The sequence below is a fragment of the Nomascus leucogenys genome, chromosome 11, assembly GCF_006542625.1.
Source record: "Nomascus leucogenys isolate Asia chromosome 11, Asia_NLE_v1, whole genome shotgun sequence".
Classification (NCBI taxonomy): Eukaryota; Metazoa; Chordata; class Mammalia; order Primates; family Hylobatidae; genus Nomascus; species Nomascus leucogenys.
The window spans coordinates 22,188,699-22,213,839 of NC_044391.1; the positions used below are offsets into that span (position 1 = coordinate 22,188,699).

At 39.0% G+C, this 25,141-nt stretch overlaps 1 protein-coding gene across 5 annotated transcripts in view; it reads right to left on the reverse strand.

Annotated features, from left to right (window-relative positions):
- The window catches only part of MTERF1 (mitochondrial transcription termination factor 1), a 367,985-nt gene that overhangs the window by 158,950 nt on the left and 183,894 nt on the right, over nucleotides 1–25,141 (reverse strand). For all 5 annotated transcript variants that reach the window (XR_004032237.1, XR_004032235.1, XR_004032239.1 and 2 more), the window contains one exon: nucleotides 20,115–20,241. The gene's annotated coding sequence lies outside the window, so the exon portion shown is untranslated. The remainder of the gene's footprint in view (nucleotides 1–20,114; nucleotides 20,242–25,141) is intronic.

The following is a 25,141-nucleotide window of genomic DNA, read 5'->3' on the forward strand; positions in this document are numbered from 1 at the left end:
CTAACTGATGATATAGCATCTCTTAACAGTTCACATTTTCTGTGTAGCAGCAACCAAGCAACTTTTCTCTGCTATTGGCTACCCTAGTTTTCTTCTACCCTTCTTGAGCCATGGAATTTTTCCCATAGTCCCCAACTTTACCCTCACTGCTTCTATCTTTGTGGCTTTGCTCTCTTTCATTGCCTAATAAGGCTGGATAGCACTTTGATTCCTCACCATCTAACACACGGCACTTTAATTTTGAGGACAGAGAATGGCTAACATAAAGTATTCCTGTAATTTATTAGGCTTACAGTATTGTATGCTGTGGTCACTTAAAAAGAGGACTATATATAACACTCAAAAATGTAGTATAAAGACCCTTTTTGAATTCATAAATCTTTTCTTATACAGCTAGATTATCATAAAATGTATTTGTGGGCCGGGTGCAGTGGCTTACGCCTGTAATCCCAGCACTTTGGGAGGCCAAGGCGGGTCGATCACCAGGTCAGGAGATGGAGACCATCCTCGCTAACACGGTGAAACCCCGTCTCTACTAAAAAATACAAAAAAATTTGCCGGGCGTGGTGGCAGGCGCCTGTAATCCCAGCTACTGAGGAGGCTGAGGCAGGAGAATGGCATGAACCCGGGAGGCGGAGCTTGCATTGAGCCGAGATCGCACCACTGCGCTCCAGCCTGAGGGACAGAGCAAGACTCCATCTCAAAAAAAAAAAAAAAAAAAGTATTTGTGATGTGCAAATGAAAGAGCATTTCCTGTGTCTAGTCAGTGGTATTCCCAATCTCTGCCAGCCCTTAAAAAAAGTCTGCACTGAAAACAATCAACAAAAATAAATGTTCCTCATTAGCAAATAATTCTTTGTTTTTCAGTGAGCAATGCTACCAAAATGACAAGTTAAGATTCGTGAATTTTTCAGTCCTTACATTTTAGTAAATGCATCAAATAGGTGGTTTAACTTAGAGGGCTATTCCAGCAATTAGCCTGAGTTCCTCAAAATAGTAAAAAATTATGAAAATTCAATTATTTTTATATACTTGCTAAAATAGAGGGAAAGGGCCATGCTCACCCTAAAACTAAGTTCTCCCTTTTAAGGGGAGGATGATAACATTAGTCACCAGCTTACAAAACTTATTAGAAGATCTGAAATGATCTAAAGGGGTCCTCCAAGACCATCCAGAAAAGGGACACTATTTATTTGAACAATTACTCAGTCACATTTTACTTTAAAAGTTACATCACAGGCTCTATATATTGGCCTGCACAGGATTCCCTTACATGCTCAATGAAACAAAAACAACCCAGCTTCTGCTGCTGCTATTATAATTGGCTCTTTAGTCTTTCCATCCAGTTAGCATATCTTCCCATGGAAGATATTGAACCTACTTGAAGAATACAGGTTTTGGTGGAAGCAACCTGCCAGTAATATTGAGCAAGCTAAATAAAGAAAAAGAGCTAAGCAAGGTTGGCCCATATCCAAGCACTGAACGCACTGCCAATGTGGCAAGGCATCATGAGTTCAAAAGATCATCTCCTCAGTCGCAGAAAAGCTAGGTTCAAAGTGAATGTTCCAAGGAAGCTAATTTCATGTTTGCGTTTAATCTCCATATTAAAGAAACATCAGACAAGTGGTATTTAGAGGAACTCTACAGCTAAATCCAAGTTCTGGGACTCAAACTATGTTTACCTTTTGGGAGAATAGCCATTTGGGAGAATGAACAATAAATACAGAAATATTTTTAAAAAGGATATTACATTTCTCTACACTTTGCACTCCCAGAAGAAGAAAATAAGAGGATTCTGTTTCCTGACATACCATACTAGCCAAATTCATCAGTCATTGGAGATTATTCTATTCGATACATATTTCTTTAGGGACTGCCTGGCTCTCTTTCCCTTCTGGAATTCCAAATGTGCCAGGCTGCAGCATCTTCTTCTCATCAAAGTATAAAACATTCCCGGACAGGTAAAATAGTCTCTGTCATATGCCTTTTACCTTAGATATTTGTATTTCCTATGTAATTTTAATGTATCTATAAATCAAAAGTACCTACTAGAAGCAAAAAGTGGACCTGGGGTTTGCTGATATTTTGTGGTGCTGGATTTGGGGACTGTTACTGCATGTCTAAAAATTTTACATCTTGATGGTGGCTTGTACATCATCTGAATCTTACTAAGCTGCCAATGGCCACCATAGGACTAGATTTTTATGCAGAAAATTTTGACACTAACAACGAAATGACTTTCATTGAAACAGGCATTCACACTAAAAAATGGGGATTGTACCAGGAAAAATTATTGAGCAAATCTTTCTAATACATACAGTTACTTGAGTCAATTAAGCCTACCCAATATTCTGCTTTCCAGTCTCTAGGTTTATCCACCTACCAGGTCTAGCCAACTTCAAAAGCCTGGTCCGATGGCCTTCCCAGGGTGTAAGCCAAGAGTAGGCCTTGCTGGGTATGACTCAGTAGGAAGCCATTACTATAGCAGCATATAATATTTTTACATACAAGTAGAAGAAAAGAGAACAGATTTTGTTTAATGATTTTCCCCAAGTTTTTAGGAAGAGGGCAAAAAGTAAATATAATTTTTATTCAGCCATACAGGAGAGGGAAAATTTACCCTAAAACCAAAGAAAGAAAAACAAAAGATGGAACCTAGCCTTTATACCTTATCCTTTTCCACAAAGAATTGAGACATTTTACAGATAAGAGTAGAGAAAACTGTAGAGGAAAATTTTAATGAAGTCACAAGTTGTACCAGGAATAAAGAATATAATTCAACCCACATAGACACTGTGGCTAAGCACCATGCTTCTTCCCAACTGAATTAAGAGGTGTAGGATAGTCAAGTAATTCTCAATATCAGTGAATAGGAAATACACTAGTACTTCAGTGGAAGCAAATATTTCCCTGCCACTAATCTTTAAGAAAATTGTATGTGAGACTTCTTGTGAGTACTCTAACTGAGGTGATAGAGAAGGTTTCTGATGACATCCTCAAGGCAAATGTGATGACAGCTAGATTTTATAGGTATATCAATCATGGTTCTCCAAAGAAATAAATCCAATGGGAGATATACTTCAAGGAATTGGTCCATGCCATTGTGGAGTCAAAATTTGCAAGGCAGTACTGCAGACTGGAAACTCGAGTAAGAGTTCATGATGTAGCTGTGAGTCTGAAATTTGTCAGGCAGACCAGAAGTTTGGAAACTCAGGCAGAATTTCTGTGTTATAGTCTTGGGGAAGATTTCGTTTTTCTCCAGGAAACTTCAGTTTTTCGCTTTTAAGGCCTTCAACTGATTGAAAGAGGCCCACCCACGTTATCCAGAGTAATCTCCTTTACTTACATTCAACTGATTGTAAATGTTAATCACATCTACAAAATACCTTCACAGAAACATCTACACTAGTATTTGACCAAACAACTGGGCACCAGAATCTAGCTAGCCAAGCTGACACATAAAATTAACTATCACAATAGGCCTATATAGCTTCTAACAACATCTCATAAAATTTGAGGGCACACCAGCAGAAAGCAGTTGCATGAGAAGTCAAGGTAATTTGAGCTGCCACCATAAAGGATTGCTTAAATAAATTATAATATATCTATGCAATGAAATACTATGTAATCTGTAAATGGCATAATCTCAAGTAATGTTTAATAACAACAGAAAACATTTCTGATTTAGTAATAAGTAAAAGAAACAGAATTTTAAGTATATATAACATGAGCATAATCTCTATCATTATAAAATAAATAAGTTACTAATACATAGAATTAAGAAAGAGAATCTCTGAATCCCAGAACTGAGTGTTTTTTGTGTGTGTTTTAAATAATTGGTGTAAATTACTTTTATAATTTAAAAATTTCTTTTTAAAAAATCACCAGTTTGAGATTATAAAATTTAAGATCCTAATACTGACTCATGCTGAACAGCACATTTAACTCAGCCATTCAGAGCCTAGGTTTTCTACAAGTGTTCTTAGATCTAGATTAGACATGAATAAATAGTAGCCTTAAACAATAGCCTTAATGTTCTTTACCATATATGATCTCCAAAATTATCTATTTTCAATTGTTTTCAAAGCTGGAGTTACCCATCACAGTAAAAGAAATTGCCAATATTGTTCTGAGGAACTGTCTGGTCTTGAGTAGGCCTCCAAGAAGCACTTTGATCCTTCAGCTACTGACTGGGATTCAGCAAGGCCACTTAGCCAAGTTGCAGCATATCCAGGGCTAGGATAAATGAGTACTCTTTCCTATGCTCTGCAGGCTCTTCCTGGGGAGGAGGGTGAGTAGATGGCCTTCTCCCTTTCCACAGATCTGCTATCCTCCCTCCCATGTGGTACTTTATGGTGTGACGGTCTTTTTAGGCCTACGCTCCTCCCTTACAGAAGGCCAGCCTCCCAGGAAGGAATGGCACCCACGGATCAGGGTTTACATTTACTCCCTGTCATCCAGACCCTGGCACAGGTGGAGGTAGGCAACCTCCACTGGAGCTAAGGCCTTTTGCTGATTTTTTCTGATTCACAGGACTCTATGGACTCCACAGCAGAGAGACTCCCAGAAGTAACTTTGGCAAGTGTATAATTTATACACTATAAATTATAATTACCCATCCATTTGGATTGATTTGAGCCTGTCCACAAAGCACATTCACCCTCAAAATGTCTGCCCCTCTGATCTGCCCCATTAGCTGAAATTCTCATCAGGATTCACTTGTTTGGGTGAAGATACTATCTCCAGGATAACCATGTTAAAATGCAAACATATGACTCACAAGAGGCAACATGTTAATTTATCAGAATCTTCTGTAATTTGGAGAGGCAAAAGTAGGAAGTGGAGTGGTCTCCAAAACTGACCAAGACTTTAGAACTCCATTTATGTGCATCCCTAGCAGATCCATTTTAAAAAGCCCCATGCCAATGATAGATTTCCCATTGGTTCTCCTGTGATAGAGAGTGACTTTGAAAGGATAAATATTATTTTCCTCCCCCAAAAGATCCAGCAACTCTGGAAAGATATCACCAGGGTTCACAATTTTATCCTTGCAAGAAGTAAGTTTCACCTAGATTTGACACCTTGGAAATCCTCCACCCCATCTGTTTTTTTAGACAGTCAACTAGTGTTAGGTCCTTTTCAAGGAGTAAGAGGCATGCCTCCTGCCATTTTACAATGTTCCCCTGTACTGGATTCCAGGAATCCCAGAGAGCACAGAAAGGGCACCATTGAGCAGTGCAGCTCCATTGTCTCCAAAGACTCACAAAGAAGCAACTCAGTGAGTTTTCTGGACTCTGTGACTGCTCACTGCATTTCAAAATGTTCTGGGTGAAGGCAGGTTCCACCACATGCCCTTCAAGTTTGATTGTTTTTACATTGTGGAACAGACCTAATTTTGCCATGGATAGAAACAATCTTCAGAAAATACCAAGTGAACTGGGTTTCTTAACATGAGATCATGCCAGGAATGGAAGCAGTTATTTCCTGTCTAAAAGGAGCCCAAGGCCTTCAAGACTTCAAGGGCACCATCTCAATCTTCTTAAAAACTGAGCTGCTCGAGGCCAAAGGAAAACCAAAGTACATTTCCAGTGGTACAAGATGATCATGATACCTACAAGGATAACTATAGGTAAAGAAGGACATCCTAGCCATGCCTTTTATCAAATGAGGTAGTATATGCATAAAAAGTACTTAAGAAATGAGTGCGGTAATTGTCTAAGAGCCTTAGCCTTAGTCAAAAGTCACACTGTCTGAACATTAGATATGGCTAATGTGAGGGAAGAATTTTGCTGCCATTATCTTTAAGAGAATTACTTTGAGACAATCCTTGGGCTTTTCTCCCAGCTCCTTTTTTTGCAGGGGGTGGGTAATGAAGTGTGCTATAGTTTGGGTGCTTGTCTCCTCCAAATCTCATGTTGAAATCTGATCCCCAATGTTGGAGGTGGGGCTTAATGAGAGATGTTTGTGTCAGGGGGCAGATCCCTCATGAATAGCTCAGTGCCATCCTCAAAGTAATGAGTGAGTTCTTGCTTTATTAGTTCCCAAAACAGCCGATTGTTAAAAAGAGCCTGACACCTGCTTCCTTTCTGGCTTCCTCTCTCGCCATGTGATCTCTGCACACACAGGTTCACACTCCCCTTCCACCATTAGTGGAAGCAGCCTGAGGCTGTCACCAGAAGCAGATGTTGCCATGTTTCTTGTGCAGCCTGCAGAACTGTGAGCCAAATAAACCTCTTCTTTAGAAATTATCCAGCCTTAGGTATTCCTTTATAGCAACATGTGTTAGTCTGTTTTGCATGGCTATAAAGCAATACCTGAGACTAGGTAATTTATTTTAAAAAGAGGTTTATTTGGCTTATGGTTCTGCAGGCTGTACAAGCATGGCACTGGCATCTGCTCAGCTTCTGGTGATGCCTCAGGAAGCTTTTATTCATGGCAGAAATTGAAGGGAGAGCCAGTATGCCACATAGTGACAGAGGAAGCAAGCGAGATGCCAGGCTCTTTTAAACAACTAGCTCTTGTGTTAACTACTGTGGGGAGGACACCAAGCCATTCATGAGGGATCTGCCCCATGACCCAAATACCTCCCCCAGGCCCCACCTCCAACATTGAGGATGACACTTCAACATGAGATTCAGAGGGAACAAATATCCAAATCATATCACAACACAAAACAGACTAAGACAAAGCATTACTACTCAATTGTGTCATCATTGGAGATACTCAAAATATGGAAAAGGGTAAATAGGGAGGATTCAATCAAAAGGCTTGTATTAGTCTGTTCTCACACTACTATGACAAAATACCTGAGACTGGCTAATTTATAAAGGAAAGAGGTTTAGGTGACTCACAGTGCTGCATGGCTGGGCAGGCCTCAGGAAACCTACAATCATGGTGGAATGCAAAGGAGAAGTAGGTACCTTCTTCACAGGGTGGAAGGATGGAGTGAGTACAAGCAGGAGAAGTGCCAGACACTTATAAAAGCATCAGATCTCATGAGACTCACTCATTGTCATGAGAACAACATGGGGGAAACTGCCCCCATGATCCAATTCCCTCTACCTGGTCCCACTCTTGACATGTGGGGATTATGGGGATTATAATTCAAGGTTAGATTAGGTGGAGACAGAGTCAAACCATATCATTCTGCCCCTGGTCCCTCCAAGATCTCATGTCCTCACATTTCAAAACATAATCATGCCCTACCCAATAGTCCCCCAAAGTCCTAACTCATTTCAATATTAACTCAGAAGTCTACAGTCCAAAGTCTCATCTGACACAAGGCAAGTCCCTTCCACCTATGTGCCCGTAAAATCAAAAACAAGTTAGTTACTTCCAAGACACAATGAAAATACAGGCATTGGATAAATGTTCCTTTTCCAAATGAGAGAAATTGGCCAAAACAAAGGGGCTACAGGCCCCATGCAAGTCTGAAACCAGGTGGCGCAGTCATTAAATCTTAAAAGCTCCAAAATGATCTCCTTTGACTCTATGCCTTACATCCAGGTAACACTGATGCAAGAGGTGGGTTCCCATGGTCTTGGACATCACTGCCCCTGTTGCTTTGCAGGGTACAGCCCCACTCCAGGCTGTTTTCACAGGGTGGTATTGAGTGTCTGCAGCTTTTCCAGGTGCACGGTGCAAGCTGTTGGTGGATCTACCATTCTGGCATCTGGGGGACGGTAGCCCTCTTCTCACAGCTCTATTAGGCAGTATCCCAGTGGGGACCTCATGTGGAGGCTCCAACCCCACATTTCCCTTCTGTATTGCCCTACCAGAGGTTCTCCATGAGTGCTCCACCCCTGAAGCAAACTTCTACCTGGACATCCAGGCATTTCCATACATCCTCTGAAATCTATGCAGAGGTTCTCAAACCTCAATTCTTGACTTCTATGCACCTGCTTGCACAACACCACGTGTAAGCTGCCAAGGCTTGGGACTTGTACCCTCTGAAGCAACAGCCTGAGTTGTACGTTGGCCACTTGTAGCCATGGCTGGGATGCAGGGCGCCAAGTTCTGAGACTACACAAAGCAGAAAGGCCCTGGGCCTGGGCCTGGCCCACAAAACCATTTTTTCCTTCCTAGGCCTCCAGGCCTGTGATGGGAGGGGCTGCAATGAAGACCTCTGACATGCCCTAGAGACATTTTCTCCATTATCTTGGTGATCAACATTTGACTCCTTATTATGCAAATTTCTGCAGCTGGCTTGAATTTCTTCTCAGAAAATTGATTTTCCTTTTCTATTCCATTGTCAGCCTGCAAATTTTCTAAACTTTTATGTTCTGCATCCCTTTTAAATATAGGTTCCAATTCTAAACCATCTCTTTGTTAATGCATAAAACTGAATGCTTTTAAAGGCACCCATGTCACTTCTTGAATGCTTTGCTGCTTAGATTTCTTCCACCAGATACGCTAAATCATCTCTCTCAAGTTCAAAGTTCCACAGATCTCTAGGACAGAGGCAAAATGCTACCAGTCTCTTTGTTAAAACACAGCAAGAGTCACCTTCACTCCCATTCCCAAAAAGTTCCTCATCTCCATCTGAGACCACCTCAGGTTGGACTTCGTTGTCCATATCACTATCAGCATTTTGGTCAAAGCCATTCAGCAACTCTCTAGGAAGTTCCAAACTTTCCCACATTTTCCTGCCTTCTTTTGAGCCCTCCAAACTGTTTCAACCTCTGCCTGTTACCCAGTTGCAAATTTGCTTCCACATTTTTTGGTATCTATATAGCAGCACGCCACTCCTGGTACAAATTTACTGTATTAGTCCATTCTCACATTGCTATGAAGAAATGCCAGAGACTGGGTAATTTATAAATGAAAGAGGTTTAATTGACTCACAGTTCTGCATGACTAGGGAGGGCTCAGGAAACTTAGAATCATGGTGGAAAGCAAAAGAGAAGCAGGCACCTTCTTCACAGGTGGCAGGATGAAGTGAGTGCAAGCAGGGAAAATGCCAGACACTTATGAAACCATCAGCTCTCATAAGACTCACTCATTATCATGAGTACAGTATGGGGGAAACTGCCCCATGATCCAATTACCCCCACCTGGTCTCTCCCTTGATATATGGGAATTATGGGGATTATAATTCAGGGTGGGATTTGGGTGGGGACACAGAGCCCAACTATATCAAGGCTGAACAAGATATCCTTTCAGAACACAAAGTTTTATGATTCCAGCCAAAGGGAAGTGCACAGCTGGAATGTGGTAAAGATGAGAAACATCACCTTCTTAATCAGTAAGCTGAAGAAGTCCTGGGTTACAGTCTGTGAAACTGTGATATATATATATAATATATATATCTTCTTCCAGTTTCCTGGCACATAGTTCCTAAAACCCTTGGAATCTCTTATGTCAAAAGCATCGTTTGGTATGCTAATGAGAAGACTAGTGAGTGGGGCTCTGGGATAGCCTCAGGATGGAAGCTGGTTACCAGAGGAACCAACCTTGTGATTAGAGAATTGGAATTTTCAGTTCTACCTCAGGGGCTGCAGGATAAATTTATCACTAATGGCCAATGATTTAATCATTGGCCTACATAATGAAGTCTCCATAAAAAAAAAAGAGAGAATTTGCAGTTGACTGAACACATGGAGAGTGGCAAGCCTGGGGAGGGCATGGAAGCTTCATGCCTCTTCCTCCATATGTTGCTCTATGCATCTCTTCCATCAGGCTGTTCCTGAGTTGTAGCCTTTTATAATAAATTAGAGATAGTAAGTAAAACACTTTCCTGAGTTCTGTGAGCCACTCTAGCAAATTATTGAACCCAAGAAGGGAGTTGCGAGACTTTCAATAGAAGCACAGGTTAACAACCTAGCCTTTCAGTTGACGTCTGAAGTAGGAGGCAGTCTTGTGAGACCGAGCCCTTAACCTGTGAGATCTGTGCTAACTTCAGTTAGTGATAGAATTAAATTGAACTGTAGGACAACCAGCTGGTGTTGGAAAATTGCTTGGTGTGGGAAAAAGCCACACATCTGGTATAAAAGTGAAGTATTGAGATTAGTGAGAAAAGAGAAAGTAGGAGTAAACGGTTTCTTTCTTCCTATTTTTAACATAGTCCAATAACGTGATTGTGAGAAAATAATGCAAACACTGCATATCCTAGCTTTCTCACTTCTAAACAGAAGTGTTGCTTTCCTAGCCAATTTGACTTTTGTAAAGACTAATCTTAATTCTTAATAAACTCATAGGGTTGCTTAGAAATAAGCACTATATAAATAAAAGACATTGCACACCTGACATTTTAAAGTATACCTAGGACCTTGAGTATTTCACCACATCGATTAGAGACATTCTATGAATTTGTGCCCATTGTGAACTTGTTATGATCTTGTTACCTCCTCTACACAGACACTTCTATCAACTTTTCTTTTTGTCCTATTAATTGTCCATTGTCTCATTTTTCCTAAAACTGCCTGTGCAGCCTCCTTCCAGAGGCATATTCTATCAAGGTTTTTCTTGTAGCCATGCTGAACACTCAGTTATTTTAAATAATTTAGATACATAATTTTAAATATATTATAGTTTTGCTCGAGAATAAATGAGATTTAAATCTCTTTTTGTTCCCCAAATAAGAGTTCAAAAGCTAGATGGTCTTTTTGAGGCTCACCAACACATAATGGTACTTATTTCTGTCTCACAAAATAAAACTTTGGCATCAGTCTTCTGGACATGCACACAAAGCCACATTTGGTGGATAACCCCTGCATGACAGATAGTGAAAAGGGCATGTTCCTCCCAGCCCAAGGGAGCCCAGGATTATCCTGCCTAATTAGCTACAATGTGTGGATCTCATTAGAAGAACTTGCCAGTGCTATACATAGTAAAGAATGTATTTCTGATAATATTTCAGTTAGGTTTGGACCAAGGCCAGGAGTCTCTCTGGCAGACTAAAACCACTTTACCAACACTTCACTTTTAGCAAGAAGACTCATGATAAGGAAACATAAACAAGACATCTGGGTCACATCCCCCCACTTCCTCTCCCACTCTTCTACTTCTTTTCAAGGGTTTAGAAATGTTCCCCAACAATTAGTCATGCCTTTTCTTCTACCTCAGTCTCTCTCCTGATACTTTTCACTAAGAAAGTTTGCTTCAAGGGCTTTAGAAATTCAGGGTCAATTTTTAGAATTCGTTTTTAAAGATTTGAATACCAGCAAAACTTCATCTGGTTTAACCCTACAAATCCTCCCCTAACATAAAACAGTGTCTTTTTAAAAGAAAATTTTATTTAGAAAATACTTTATTAATGAAATTAAAGCCTGCATAATATAAATAATAGCAATGCTTGATTTTAAAGTTTCCAGAAAAATGAATAAAAATCAAGTTTTCTATGTATTATTTTGTTTTGTTCCTTAATATGCTCAAGATTTGGGATTTACCAAAGCTAACAAGAGACAAAGGCACCAAATTTTGAGCCTGGTTTGCAATTCTACTTCAGCCATTATTAAGTGGAGAGCCATGACTCATATGAATAATAGACTCATAAAGAATTAGAACTAGACATTACATAACAAGACATCCTAACAACGCTCTTGCTTTAGGGATGGAGATGTTAAGCATCTTAGAAGCAATCCCGCAAGGGAGAAGCAGGCTCTGGTGCCAGACGCTGCTCCTTTGGGTGTTCACTAGACTTATATGACCATGAGCAAAATGCAGAACCTCCGTAAGCCTCAGCCTCCTCATCAGCAGGATGGACTGATCGTCATGCACATCTCATGTGGGTCAGAAGGAATGAACAAGTTAACAAACATAGAACACTCAGCCTGGTACAGAATACAAGCCAAATAAATATTAGATACCACTATTACTATAAGAGGCAGTGTTGAAGGAAGACCCAGAATAAGGGGAAAAAGTCAATAGGTTTTTTTCTGATTATCTTCCTCCAAGAATTGGCTATGAGTGGAGTAATGAGAACATTATTCAAAACATACAGTCCAGAAAAATATGTAGTGTAATATTAAAATTTTGATGCAAAACTGAGCTTCACCACATATGAGAGAGATAATAGGCCTAGTGGTTAAAAGCAAGGACTCTTGAGTTAGACAGCCTGGATTCAAATCCCATTTCTCCCAGTTTCTGGCAATGTATCCTTAAGCAAGTTGCCTAACATCTCCATTCTTCATTTATCTCCTCTGTAAAAGGGGATAATCATAGTACCTATTTCATGAGGTGGTTGTGAAAATGAATCAAGTTAATATTTGGAAAGCATCTAGCACAGTGTCTGTACCAGTGTTGTAAATTATTAGCTATTATCATTATATTACAGGGCCATCTTGCACACCATCCAAGATATTTTTGTACTGGAAGCACCCAAAGAAACTTGTGCTACTAATTTTACTTCTAATGCTACCCAGAATCATTGACTCTGATGATGGGATTATACTGAGGCACCAGCATCAGATCCATTGCTCAAATTCTATCCTTAAAAATAATTAGAAGTAGATATTTTTGTACACTGGAATTTTTAAAAAATGCCTAATTCTGACAAGCACTAGATTACTCAAATATAACAGTGTGGAAATAGAATTTGACTCACCCACATCTTTGAAGTCAGTACTAGTCAACTTCTCTCCTGTCTCTGAGACAATCTTGATAGACTGTACAGCAGAGAGGACTTTCTATTTACTGGAACATGATCACCCTTTTTGGTTTTGTTACTGCAAGATCGTATCATTTTTAGAGCTTGAAGGGAGTGATAACCTAACCCAATCATTTTGTAGATGAGGAAACCCAGTTTAGAAAGGTAAAGTAGCTGGTCAACAGGCAGCTGGTGAATAATGAAGACCATGGAGGGTAGTATTTTAAGAACATTTGCCTTCCATCTCTTGTCATCAGAGAGAGTTCCAACTTCACACTATCAATATGATTAACAGGATCCATATTTTATAAATAAGTAGCTTAAATAGTGGCAATATTTCACCCAGTTGAACTTCAAATTACTTCAGATCAAAGTAATGTATCTTTTTGGATATCAGACTCTTGCTTAAAAATTTATATACTTTAAAATTCCTGTTACAGAGAACATAAACAGTACATTGAATTTGATCGGCCAGTGAAAAGTTAATCTCAAGGGGTAAATGTTTTATCTTTCAGGGCATTGGAGAACTAAATAAAGAGCAATTTACTAAATTCCATCCTGGTCCTGAAATCATCTGTCTATGTCATACGGATTAGTAGCTTACTCTTACTCCTGAAGGGTCACCCTTATAAGGCAGAGGATCTCCTGAAGATAGTCATCACAATACAACACCTATGCATTCACCATGATTCGGATATACCAACCATTGCTTTCTTTTTTTTTTTAACCTAAGGTTCAGAGTTGAGTGGATTACATCTCTTAGTTCATGATACATCACCATCCAATTTCATAAGATATATGTCATGTTTTATTAACTTTATTGCTTTCCCCTCTTCTCTTCCTAACTCCCACTTCCCACTCACATCTCCCCTCCCTCTGCTCACATCTCCCCTCCACTTAACCACTGCCAGGCATCCACTCTAATGTTTATAAACATAAGTGTATTTAGGTATAGTGATTGTTCATTTTCGGTATCAGCTTGACTGGATTAAGGGATATTCAGACAGGTAGTAAAGCATTATTTCTAGATATGTCTTTGAGGGTTTTCCATAAGAGATTGATATTTGAATCAGTGGACTAAGGAAGATCTATCCATGTCGCTTTAGGCACATGTAGATAATTAATTCTGAATAGTATAAAGATTTTATATATATTTATATATTATATATATATGCTATGTAGATATATAGAAATCTATGCACCATTCATAGATTTCTTTCATCTCAAGTGCCTGCAAGATGAAACATTTATTATATATATGTATATATACCTATGTACCATTCTGAATTAATTATCCAGATGTACATAAAGCAACATGGCTAGATCTTGGAGAATATATCTATAGATAGATAGATAGATAGATAGATAGATAGATAGATAGACAGACAGACAGACAGACAGAGTATGCATCTGCGTGTGTCACACAATTAACTATTCCTTTCCACCAGTGATGGACAATGTCTTCCAACTTTCTGCCTTCCCAAATAGAGACCCAATAAATATACTAATACATGTTCCTTATAGTCTTGTGTCAGAGTGGCTCTAGGGTGTACACCCAGCAGTGGGAATACTGGGTGTCCATGTATATGACCTGGTTTCTCTAAGGGCTGCCAGATTACTCCCCACAATTGCTGTTCTAGGTCAGACTTCCACTAACAGTACGAGAGAGTTTTCCAACTTCCTCACCAATAGTTGGTATTATCTGACTTTCTGATGTTCATCTAATGGGTGTTAGAGTATTATTGGTCCTATTCTAGTTCACCAGTTCTCTGAAATGTTTGAGCCTCCTCCCTTTTATTCAGGAAGATTTCTAGATTCTATGCATGCTTTGCCCAGGCCCCGGGCAACTAGAAATGTTATCTTAGAACCATCTACGTAGATTCTTCCCTCAAAAACTGCTCTAATGTTTCCATTTAGAGTAGAGTCATGTGGCCTTATAGGCTTTCATTCTCCATTTCAGAAGACAGGGAATTCCAAGTTCTCCTAAAACCTTTCTGGATGTTTCTACTTACCCTATGGGAATTTTCATCACAATGCATGGAGTCAGTACACTAGTCCTGAGTTCTTGCCCTTCTCCCTCCCTCCCTCTCTTCTTTCCTTCCTCTCATTTTCTCCTTCCCCTTTGCCACCTAAAATTTGAAGTTTTTTCAACTTCTCCCTTTTGATTGACAAGACCTATCTCCCGTCTTTATCCTTCCCCTCTGTTAGGTGGCATTCTTCCGTTTTTCCCTAGGGCAACAAAGGAAAAGGTGGGAGGTTAGGGGCAGACTGAATTACAAGGGGAAAATATACTGGAAAATACTGTTTGCATGTACTTAACATTCAATATTGTATTAGTTTGTTCTCACACTGCTATAAAGAAATACCTGCGACTAGGTAATTTATAAAGAAAAGAAGTTTAATTGGCTCACAGTTCTGTAGACTATAAAGGAAGCATAGCACCTTCTGCTTCTGGGGAGACCTCAGGAAACTTACAATCATGGTAGAAAGTGAAGAGGAAGCAGGCACATCTTACACGGCCCAAGCAAGAGCAAGAGAGAGCAAAAGGGGAGGTGCTGCACACTTTTAAACAACCAGATCTCATGAGAACTCACTATCATGAGGACAGCACCAGGAGATGGTGCTAAACCATTCATGAGGGACCACCCCATGATCCAATCACCTTCCACATGCCCCATCTCCAACACTGGGGATTACATGTCAACATGAGATTTGGTGGGGACATAGATTGAAATCATATCATATATGAATAACACTTTAACCTTTCCAAAGCACGTTTACGTACCATTTGACTCTTTCAAAAACCTATATAGAGAAGTTATTACCATTTCTAGACAAAAGAAAAATGAAAGACTTTTGTGCAATATTAAGATAGCCCACAGATAACCTATTTTAGAAGAATTTATATGTCTTTTACAAGTTTCCTCACAAGGATATCAGGAAGCCTTTTTAGAACAGCAAAATCTCCCCATTTTCTCCTTTGTAGATTTGGTCATCTGAGCTTAAAGGAGATTCTGGCAGAAAAATGAAGACTATTTTGTCTCTGCTTTGAAGCAGCAACTTGAGGTTGCTCTTAAGCATTTGCAAAAACCTGAGTTCTTATTCCATCACGGGCAATACTCTTTAAACTATAATTATTACACTAATATTAGCAACCAAACAGTTAGCTATTCATTTTTCAGTCTACATTGTGCTTATTAAATTATACCTTACTTTGATACAGATTGTGGATTTGATTAGTTATGTAGGGCAATCATTTTAAATGTTTAATTCTCTGGATGTAGACATATACACACAGTTTAATCAAGTAACTGTGCCTATTTCTCAGTAATTCAAACTTCACATTTTTGCTTTCTTAAAATCTGAAAAGTAGCATACTTTTTCTACCTATTTCTATAACCAAAAAAAAAAAAAAAAAAAAGTTAAATTCACTTAGAAAACACTTTTCTCTTTCCCAAGTGAGCATTTTCTGCTAGGTGGTCAACAAAGATCATCTCTGATTGAAGGGAGGTGATTTGGGTTAGTGAAAAGAGACAGATCTTGTTATGAACCCTGTCTCTGTACAACCTACCAGCTGTGTGGCCTTTAGGCAAGCTATTTGATATAGTTTGGCTGTGTCCCCACCCAAATCTCATCTTAAATTGTAGCCCCCATAATTCCCACATGTTGTGGGAGGGACCAGGTGGGAGGTAACCTCATGGGGGCAGATCTTTCCTGTGCTGTTCTCATGAGAGTGAATAAGTCTCATGAGATCTGATGGTTTTATAAAGAGAAGTTACCCTACACAAGCTCTCTTGCCTACCATCACATAAGACGTGGCTTTGTTCCTCCTTTACTTTCCACCATGATTGTGAGGCCTCCCCAGCCATGTGAAACTGAGTCCATTAAAACTCTTTTTCTTTATAAATTACTCAGTCTTGGGTATGTCTTTATTAGCAGCATGAGAACGAACTAATACACTATTTTATTCCCAACCTCAGTTTTCACTCTATAATATGGGAATAATACCTATGCTCAAGGCCTAATGTGAGGAATAAATAAAGTTATGTATACATACAATGCCTGGCATCCAGAAAGCACTAAAAATGCTAGTTTTCTTTTTCATTTTTCTCTTAGAAAAATAAACAGATTTATGATAGGCATTACTAGTTGTACACCAGAAAATCTACAGTAAAAACTGCAGAGATAGAAATACTTCACCTTTGGACTGAATGACAGAATCAGGCATTTGCATGCCTTGTTGTCCAAGCATGTGGCTTAGTTTTGCCCTTTGCACACAATGGGAATCTCACATGCTGGATAAAAATACATTACTAAACAAATGTACACTCTACGTAAGCCTAAACATAAGTGATTAATACACAGCAAATGTCGTTCAGATGAATTGTTTCAATCAAATAAAAATATATCTGGAGCAAAGCCCCATTCCTCTTTATGCTCTGGGTGTTTCTTGCCTACACAAAACACCTTTTGAAGTCAAACAGGGTGCCTCATATGGATGTCTTATAGGATGGGATACCTAAGGAGTGAAGAATTATGAGATTAAATACTAGACCTGTGTGTGTTTTGTTTTGTTTTAAGGAATTAGCAGGTATTCCATGCAAACATTGTTTCTTACAGGGCTGAGAACTGGGTTTTATAGTTACCCCAAAGAGCAAAACCCAAAGACTTCACGTAAGTATTATGCAATGCCCCTTTATCTGCAGGTGGTCTTCCTCAATGTGACCTTACTTTATTCAAGCATATTAAACTGTTTTAGAATTGCTTTTGTCCATAATTTATATATCCTCTCAGAAAAAAAAATCCTACATTGAGTAGACAAAAAATAGCATCTCACTTTCATTCCAAGAAAATAGGAGTAGACAAATCCAGGTTAGTAATTAACAAAAATAAAAGCTTCCCTCAATAGCTGTTCACACCCCTGCCCTGTTCTAGAGAGCACAGGCAGAACAGGCCCAAGAGGAAAGATAAAACAGCTTAAGCTGGATTTAAAATAGTGTGCAGCAATGTTTAAGGCTTTTTCTCTCTCCAGCCAGAGAGCAGTTGGCAGGAAAGGGAAACAAACCCAACATACATAGTCAAGCACAAACGTATTTATTGAAGGTCCTCAGAACATTCCACTATGCCCCTGGGAAGCCCTACTAAAGCATGATGAGCCATAAAGCCTATGCTCAGAACACTACTAGTTTTCCCAACTGGGCTCCATCTTTTCAGCTTCTCAGCTCTGGGTAGGTGGGTGAGCAGCTTACTACAAATCTGCCTTGAATTACCTATAGATTTGTAACCAAATCCAGCCTGGGCTATACCATAGCTACATGACAACATATTAGGTTACACCTAATGAACGGGGCTTCCCTTTTATATACGATCCAAGTGTTTGTCAATTTAGGTCCAGGAGATTGCTGAGTGTAAAACAAAATGTAGTGAATGGGCAGAAAACAACGGTCAGAATCCAAAATGAATATTAGGACAGGGTGGCTGAGGTGACTGGAAGATATACACCAGTAGAATAAAGGAGTGATATGGATGAGAAGGAAGAGATGAAAGGATATTGTCCTAGTGATTATATCTGAAAGAAAATCTTTTAAATAAGAGTTTTCAAATGTTACTTTCAAGGCCAAAAAGAATGAAAATTATCCCAATAGCTATCATTTATCAGTGCCATGTGCCAGGTGCTTTTCTAAGATGTATTACATATATTAATGTACTTTGTCCCCACAACAACCCTGTGAAAGGAAAATCATTATTATCATACCACTTCTACAGATGAGGAAACTGAGGCACAGAGAAGTGAAGGTCACACAGCTAGTAAATAGCAGAACCAGCCAAAGACACAGTTAGTTGTGCCCAGAGCCCACTTTCTTGAAGACTTCACACACTGCCTTTCAATAAGCAAAGCTAGGGACCTACAATTCTTGGCTTAGCCCATGTATTAATAACACATGCCTGTGTCTGGGTCTCTTAGTTACACAAGGAAGCAAGGACCCCAAGGTCGCATGGTGGTCCTCCCTAAACTCCCAGCTTCTGAACTTCACCCCGTCACCACACACAGGAGGAAACAAGCTCTCTTTCAGGCCAAGGTGGGTATAAGGTATGGCTGATGAAAAGGTCCTATTTGTTCCTTTCTGTTTGACCTATTATTAACCTTCCATAAAGCTTCCTAGTAAAAGAAAAGCTTCCTTAATGAGAAATTCCCCATGAGGGCAAACCTGTCATTCTCTCAGGCCAGATTGTCATGGAAACTTTTATGAAGAGGAGCCCAACACTCAGGTCTTCAGGCAGCAAAAGAATCCACGCAGTTGTCCCATTGTAAAATTATACCAATTTATTCATTGCAACAAGTGAGGCAATGGCATGAGTTTCTTTTACTGATGAACAGAATTAAAACATAATGAGAGGAACACAGTCAGAGTTTAATTTGTCCAACCTCACACCACTCAGCTAGCCCACATCCTGCAGTCTTCCAACAGCCCAAACAATGCATTTGAAAAATAGGAATCATTGGACCAGAATTATAAAATAATTTTGAGTTGGAAAAAAATGCATCTTTAAAATAATACTCAGGCATCTTAGTAAAAATAATAATAGTCTTATATTCTAAAACAGAGTCAGCAAACTATAGCACTTGCACCAAATCTGGCTCACAACTCAAAGCTAAACATGATTTTTGCATTTTCATATGGTTTTAAAAAACAATCAAAGGAAGAATGGGGTATTAAGACATGTTAAAATTCTACGAAATGTAATACATAATGCATGTAATACATAATGTTTTATTCAAACATAGACACACTCATTCATTTACTTATTGTCTCTGGCTGCTTGCACGCTACAAAGGCCCACGGTCTAAAATATTTGCTATCTGGCTCTTTATAGAAAAAGTTTGTGGACCCCTTTCTAAAGTGATAAATGATAAATATATTGCCCTGACAAATTTCTCACTGACAAATTGTGGAACTGTAGTTTTTAATTATTAGAAAACAGTGAAGCATTTTGCGACATCTCAGTAATTAATTTCTAAAAAACCAATTCTAAATAGACACTGCAGCTTATTACTCATTCTAATGATAAGTTGCAAGTCCTTAATTGTTCCAAGTGGTGTGTTTTCTCTTACACTAAAATGATGTACAACTGATACAAACCAGGAAATTTCTTCAAACACCTGAGTGAAACAAAGCAGAAAACATCCCATGCACATGCATATTCACTTGGCAGGAACATTTTGCTGCTTAGCTTGAAACCAAAACAATGAAAGCCAGTAAAGACAGAGCACGTGGACTTCTGTTCCTGCCTCTTGCTTATTCCAGAATCCTTAATCCACAGAAATTTTTTGTGTAGCTTTTCATTAAGCATTTCAAAAGGAAAACAGGAGAATGGACTTCTTTTGAAAATGTATGGTTTGTTGTTGTTTATGACTACCCTTTGACAGTGGCTAAGTCGTGTATTTATATTTCTCTTTTAAAAAAGGAATATGTCACAGGATTTTACTGTCTTTCTGACCTTTTATATTCTTGTGCTCAATACATACTTGTAATGTCCTGCAGTCTGCAGATCCACTCTGATTCTCATCCATGCTGCTCCCAAAACACATGCCTCTAGAATTCTTCCAAATCTGGCATCATCATTTACTTCGAAAGTTGCTCCCTAAGCAAAGGCTGGAAAAACACAAAATGGACTCACCAATTATTATTATTCAGGCAACTCCTAGGACTTTATAAATGTGCTGTAATAAATTAACTTTGTTATCTCCCTGAGTTACATAGAAGTTTTAGTTGTATTTAAATGCTAAACTAAGCCCCACATTCTTCATGGGAGGTACTGGCAAGAAAGAAGTCCTCCACTGAGGGCCTGGGAATATGTGGTGCAGTCTCAGGTCCTCTGTGTACGCACTCTATAAACTGTGGAAAAATATGGAAACGTTGCCATAGTTTGAACATGTATGAACAAAATATGAATTAGGGACCTTGGATAATATGTTCTACTCTTATGTCAAATTCACATTGTTCAAGTATGCTCTACAGTTTTGCAGAATTCTATGGAGACATCTTTCTTGTGATCTTAATCCGAAAATTATTTATGACTCATAGATCCCAAAGACTCCTTTAGACAAGTTTGGGAAGCTGCTGAATCTCAATCAACAGCTTTAAAAGCTGTTCTAAAACATAGTTATGAGGAAATGCAATATATTTTTCCCAAACAAAATAAAAAATTTTTGTCTCTCCCATTCAACCACTTCAAGAGATATTTACTTTGGTCCAGAAATATATTAGTTAATTTTTATAAGCAGTTTTTAAAAGACATAGGCCTGTAAGAAAATTTATTTAGCCAACAAAAATTTTTCCTGGTTCTACTTGAGGTACTAATGCCACTGTTTGCCTTTGCTAGTCGTTACCAGCTCTATCTGAGTCAAAGAAGAGAAATATCTCTCTACCATAAATCCCAAAAGGAATAAAAAGTGGGGAGAGGCAGAATATATTTAATTAGGCCTAGGCCTGTTGCCTGATTTTCATTAGGCCCCTGCCTGACTCTGATTTGGCCCACTATAAGTCCTTTTAGGCCACTGGGCATGAAGGCCAGTGCTTATTTTCATGGCTGTTTTAATTCATCAAGAAAATCCTTTGAAAGATGAAAGACACTCCACATTTTTTCACCTGTTGTTCTTTCTTATGTGCCTGTCACTTCACTCGCCAAACTCGCTTCAAGCCAAACCAAATGCTTTCCAAACCTCTACAGTATGCCTTTGAAGATCTTAAGTATTTTCTTATGCTGACCAGTATAGCTTCCAAATAAGGAATAAAAAAATAACGTAGTTCTTAAGTTATTTTTTTAAAAAATACCAGAAATGTAAAAACACATTCCAGTATGTGGATAAAAGCAAAATTCCACTTCCCCAAGTTTAGAAGTCTTGAGCCAAATACACCTGATGTTCATTACCACACCCACAGCACATTGCTAATGTATGACAAAGTTCCAGCAAAGACCATATGCTGTTTTTATTATTGCCACTTCACAAGTTTTCCCAGGCTAACTAGAAAAAGTATTCTACAAGACCAGCCCACTGAGTGGGCTCATCTTACTACACTGATGAAATTTAGTCTGTTATTTACCTGATTAGCAATAAATATCTCTATTTCCAACAACACAGCAATTAGGGCCCTAATCTGTCACCACTACCTTCAAGTTTTGGCTTTCATCAAAAGAAAAGGAATTTGCCAAGAAGGAATAACACAGCTCTACCTTCAAGCTAAAAATAGTTCTGTTTCTAGACAATATACACTTTCACACGGCTCCAGCAAACCTTGCTTCAAGCAGCCTACAAAGGATATATCAGGAGAAGTACACAATAGTCCCTAGTTTTAGGTACTGGTTTAGCCAAAAGATGCAAACAGGCAAAAGCTGATACAGAAAAGCCAACCCAGGTGATACAAGAGGAAATGAAATCTCTAATCCATTGATACTTTTTGAGGGGATCAAAAATAGATAAAACAAAACCACTGGACATAGTCAATATATCTAAATTTCCAGAAACTTTTTATAAGCCTCTCTACCAAAGGCTTTATTAAAAAGTTGTTATGAAGGTTACATTACATATTTATTCTTAGGCAGAAAATCAACTAAAAAACAAAGAACAAAGTAGAGGCAATTCCCTAGGTGGATCTTAATTAGCATCGCCATAGACTATCTAAAAGATGACAATGATGATTGTCATTACCATTATAATTACTTATTAAAATTATTTCATGTCCTATATGCTATACCAAGAACTTTATGTACATAATCATTCGGTAGGTAATATTATCTCTAGTTTACAGAAGAATCTGAGGTTCTGAGATGTTAGGTAACTTGTCCAAAGACACACTGTTAGCAAGTGATGCCAAACTGAGGGTAATCAATTAAACTAATTCACCAGTAAATTCATTTTTCTGAAGTTTTCACAATGACGAAGTCATTTATTTATTTATTTATGAGACAGGGTCTCACTCTGTCATCCAGGCTGGAGTGCATTGGCACAATCACGGCTCATTGCAGCCTCGACCTCCCAGGCTCAAGCAATCCTCCCACCTCAGCGTCCTAGTAGCTGGGACAACAGGTGCACACCACCATGCCTGGCAAATTTTTTATTTATTTTTTTGTAGAAATGATGTCTCCCTGTATTGCCCAAGCTGGTCACAAACTCCTGGACTCAAGCAATCCTCTCTCCTCAGCCTCCCAAAGTGCTTGGATTACAGGAGTAAGCCACCATACCTGGCTGACACAGTCATTTAGATATCTGTTAATGTTTTTTTTTTTTAAATCACATGAATTTATTTCTGTAAGGCATAGCAAATAATAAAGAAGTAATGGTTCCCTTACCTCAAGGGGACTAGAAATTTGTCAGGGATCAGTTCAATTCTTGCTCACTCTTGATGTGTATCAAATGTGAGAAAAGTTAATTCATTCAATGGGTATCTAGTATAAGTACCTACTATGGACCAGGCAGTATATGTCTATCCTAAACTTGATTGTGGAAAAGAAATGAAAGGATTTGTCCATATCTACCAGAATGTTCCATCTGCAGCTCGAGTTTACCCAGTTCTCATCAGCCTATGGGAACAAATAAGGTTGCATTAATCAGCTAACCCAGATTTCATGGCTTTCCCTTGGATGCAGCCATCGATCAAGTACTGTCCAAGTAGCTCTGGTAAATCCCTGGGTGCATCTCACCTGTGATAATGAACAAGCCTTGTCAGATACCATGTGGCTTCCAATTCCTCTTGCCCTTTTCCAGCCCTCTCCATGGTCATTGTTGGAACTGGAAGATAAGCCCTTTCTCTTTAGATTGTATTACATTCTGTTAGAGAGATCTCCAAGTAATCTTACTGGTACTTCCAGTGTCCAACAGTTTTAGCAAAACAACTCATTTAGTATTCATTTACAGCTTTACCCTCAACTCTCTGAAAGACTGAGACATGATCTAAACGGAGGCCAGAAATGGAGACAAATCTGAGTCATAGACATCACACCATTCTCAGAATAGCCCCCCTCCTCTGATTAACAAGGCTTGTTACTGGATCAAGCTGTCACCCCTAACTTCCTCACCCCTTATAATAATTATCTCCCAGGATGATCTCAAATCCTTTTACAAACAGACTTCTGACAGGCTCTGCCCACCAGTAATTATAACATGTTCAGAACATGGCTGAACGTCAGTGGGAGCCACTGTGTAGGTTTATTGCCATGTTCAAACACCCACACCCCAACACATACACCCTTTACTAAGAAACAAACACTTTGAGGGTAAAAGGGGGTGCTAAAGATGAAATTAAATTATCCTTGCATTCTGATATGGCTTATTTGGGAGCTTTGATGGGCAGTCAGGATAGAGCATACTTTCTGGGTAGGTAGACCACCAAGAGACAATGATCAGGGTCAATACAAGAACAGCCTGTGTAGAATTACAAGGATAAATTAAGTTCAGGCAGATTGGCTCTAAATGGAGTTTTAGTGGATGAACAGGAATTATCCACAAAAAGCACAAAGCATTACAGATCTATTTTTATGGCCACTAACAGAGTATAACTTTAGGGAGTGCAAGTCCAACTTCCTCATATCTGAAAACAACAGTCTTCTGACACAGACAGTTGGTGCCTCACCCATATTCCCTGACCCACTCCTATAGCTTTGGTTGCCTATTGCTTTGGCAGACAGTTCACTTCACAAACCAATGAGTTCCTACCTCAGATTTGTGTCTCTTTGACTCTGGACTTCCTCTGCCTGAAGAGCATGTGCTGCCCATATCCAGGTAGGCCATAAATAGTGCAGAGTTAATTTCTGCAGACACAAACTTCAACCCATAAAAGATGGAAAATGGCAAATAAATGTCCCAGCTTCCTTACCACTTGTAGCAACTACAGTTTCTTAGAGGGTCTCCAGCAGGATTGAGTCCCAGGTACCCATGGTGGTAACCACTACTGAATGCACTCTCTGTTGACTTTTCACATGTCTCCATCCCATAATCCTACTCCTTCATGGTGCTTCCAGGGACCCCTTCAAAAATAAACTACTTGCACCCAAATCCTTATTTCAGGATCTGATTCAGAGAGAATCCAAACTAAGACATCTTTTTTTCTATAAGAATTCTCTCAAATATGAATTAACCCACTGTGCTTCTCCACAATAAAACAAAGAGTTTTAAAGAAAGGAAAACTAATTTCAGAAGCTTGAGAACCTTACCTGTACCCAACTTCATCATCTAAAAAGTGACTTAAGTTCAACGCTCAAAGAAACACAAAAGCTTCCAGGAAGGGTCCCATTGCAGAGAAGAAAGCTTGAGTTTGTCAGGACAGGTAAAGGGAGAGAAAGAGGAACCTCTTTTTCTCAATTTTATCCTCACTTTCAATGCAATGCAAACAAAAGACACAAAATAAAGGTCACCTCTGAGAAGAGCATTACAAACAAATCTGAGAAAATAATTTGACTTTTCAAAATCAAACTATAGGGCAGGGCCAAGATGGCCAACTAGAAGCTGTGGCGATCCAAGTTTCCCATCAAAAAGAACCAAACAGCATGTGAATC